We start from the raw sequence: 2,942 nt of genomic DNA, 5'->3' as shown, positions 1-2,942 counted from the left end.
GTTCTACCACAGGGCCTTTGTTCTTTCTGTTCCCACTGCCTGACGTTCTTTTCCCTCAGATCTTCCCATGGCTGACGACTCTACATCTTTCAAGTCTCATCTGACACGTCACCTCCTCAGAGGGATCTTCCCTCGTCACTGATCTAAAAGGTTCCACATTCCTCACATGTTACCTTCCTTTTAAACCACTTTTTGCTGTTTGAAACTATCTTATAACTTTACTGGTTGATTTCCTGTCTCCTCCCATCAGAATAAACTCCATGAAGGATCGGAATCGTGTCTGCCTGCTCACCTCTGTTACATGAAGCATCTAAACCAGAAACCAATGCATCGTGGGTGTTATCTATTTGTTGAATGGCTTAATAATGATTTCACGATTCTGTCTCCTTACTTATTCCTAATCTTGCTCTTTTTGCTCTTTGCCTTAATCAGATTAGGCAGGATCTATCTATCTCCTGATCTATCTGTCTTCTGGTGCTTTCTTTTTAAATAACGCCTTTTTCATTTTATTTATCACTTCCACTCATTTGTTTTTTCTATTTCATTAGTTGCAGAGTTTACCTTCCATTTCTTATTCCTATTCTTTTGGCTTTAAAATTGTATTTTCTATTTTCTTGAGTTAAATACTTAATCCATTTTGTTTTCAATATTTTTAAATAACAAATGTCTTTAAGACTACATTTTCGTACTTGCCTGGTAGGGGAGATACCATGATCACGAAGGTGGTTTTCCCAGCGCCAGGCTTATCCATTGCACTCTGGATGTGCTGACCCCCGCAATTTCCGAAATGTGGGAAACTTGACTGCATAATTTGTGGTAGTGGGGGACTGCGTTCGCACTTTCCCCTAAAAAAAAAAAAAGACTACATTTTCCTCTGTGGGCAATATTAGCTATGTCTCACACAGTTTGGTGTGAACAGTGTCTGCTTTTTATGATGCTAGGTAAGTTTCCATTTTGGTTCCGATTTTCCTCTGATTCAGGGGATGTTTAGAAATAATAGCTATTTTTCAAGAAGTCAAAAATTTGAGGTTTCTTTTGAGAATTTATTTTGAATTTTATTTGATTGTGAAATGAGAATGTGGCTTGGAAACATCTCTTCCCTGAAACTTCACTTTGCCGTTTACAAATTCTCACTAGACCAGAGTTTCCTCGCTCAGCCTGTTTCCTCATCTGTAAAGCGAGCACAATAAATAGTGGCTAAAGATTTATGCCGGGCGTGGTGGCTCATGCCTGTAATTCCAGCACTTTGGGAGGCCAAGGGGGGTGGATCACTTGAGGTCAGGATTTTGAGACCAGCCTCGCCAACATGGTGAAACCCCATCTCTACTAAAAATACAAAAATTAGCCAGGCATGGTGGCACATGCCTGTAATCCCAGCTACTGGGGAGGCTCAGGCAGGAGAATTGCTTGAACCTGGGAGGCAGATGTTGCAGTGAGCTGATCAAGCCACTGCACTCCAGCCTGGGCAACAGAGTGAGACACCATAAAAAAAAAAAAAAAAAAAAAAGAAAAGAAAAAAAGAGTTGCTATGGTCACCTGGGCTAAGACGCTTGTCTTGAAGCCACCTTATCCTAATAAACCCATTGTCTTTACTTATGTTGTATTTATATGTGAGTGGCCTTGATGCTGTCATGGACCACTAGAATACCCCAGGCCTAACATGCAGCTCCTGACGCCAACTCAAATGCTAGTTCCACCAGGCGCGGTGGCTCATGCCTGTAATCCCAGCACTTTGGGAAGCCGAGGCAGGCAGATCACGAGGTCAGGAGTTCTAGACCAGCCTGGTCAACATGGTGAAACCTGGTCTCTACTAAAAGTACAAAAATCAGCTGGGTATGGTGGCATGCACCTATAATCCCAGCTATTTGGGAGGCTGAGGCAGGAAAATGGCTTGAACCTGGGAGGAAGAGGTTGTAGTGAACTGAGATCACCCCACTGCACTCTAGCCTGAGCGACAGAGCAAGACTCTGTCTCAAAAAAAAAAAAAAGAAAGAAAAGAAAAGAAATAAGGCTTTAAAGTTCGATGTGGTGACTCACGCCTGTAATCCCAGAATTTTGGGAGACAAAGGCAGGGGGATGCTTGAGGCCAGGAGTTCAAGACCAGCCTGGGCAACATAGGGAGACCTCATCTCTACAAATAACTTAAAAATTAGCCAGGTGTGGTGGCACGTGCCTGTAGTCCCAGCTACTCGGGAGTCTGAAGTAGGAGGATCACTTGAGACCAGGAGGTCGAGCCTGCAGTGAGCCGAGATCATGACACTGCACTCCAGCCTGGTTGACAAAGTGAGATCTTGTCTCATTAAAAAAACAAAACCAAAAAAGAAAAACAGAACAAAACAGAAAACAAGGCTTTAATAGCAAGAGTACCTTAGATTTACACACGGTGCTTTGCAGCGAAGCCGCCGTGATGAAAGTTTCCGCTGACCGACCACCTATTGTGTGTGAAGCACTGCGCTCCGCAACTCACATATGTTGCTGCATTTCCTCTTCACAATAGCCTTGTGTGGAAGGTCTTATCGCCTCCCTTCTCCAAATGAGAAAATAGGATCAGAGAAATGTGATGTTGCCAAAAGCACCCAGCTCCTGAGTGTGTTCAGCCTGGGGGTGTCTGGCTCTTCCTACATCTGGAATCTTATCTCATTTGGTTCTTTACCTATCTGATTGAAAAGGTTCATTGTCACTCACTCAGCAAATATTTGAGCATCTGCCCCATGCCTTCTGTCCCACAGTATGCCAAATTCTAGACTAGGTGCTGGAGATAAAACAGGGAGCAAAACAGTGTCCTTTGTCCCCTGTCCCAGTTGGGAAGAAAGACCAAAGAAAAGACAAAGCAAAGCGAGGCAAAAGCAGCACTTCAGAGTATATATGATGCTAGGGAGTGACAGAGGCAGCTAAGATTCTCAACAGTTCCTTTCAGTACCAAACTGTTTTGCTTCTGTTAT

The 2,942-nt window shown here is 43.4% G+C and overlaps 1 non-coding gene across 1 annotated transcript; it reads left to right on the top strand.

Moving 5' to 3' along the window:
* Positions 1–685: 685 nt before the first annotated feature.
* On the top strand, positions 686–848 carry LOC119471495. The gene has a single exon (XR_005200565.1). It is a non-coding gene; the product is annotated as a U1 spliceosomal RNA (small nuclear RNA).
* The last annotated feature ends 2,094 nt before the right edge of the window (positions 849–2,942 follow it).

The sequence above is a fragment of the Cebus imitator genome, unplaced genomic scaffold (assembly GCF_001604975.1).
Source record: "Cebus imitator isolate Cc_AM_T3 unplaced genomic scaffold, Cebus_imitator-1.0 Scaffold62, whole genome shotgun sequence".
NCBI classification, from domain to species: Eukaryota; Metazoa; Chordata; class Mammalia; order Primates; family Cebidae; genus Cebus; species Cebus imitator.
The sequence above is the reverse complement of the archived record's forward strand: the minus strand, read 5'-3'. Positions and strand labels throughout refer to the sequence as shown.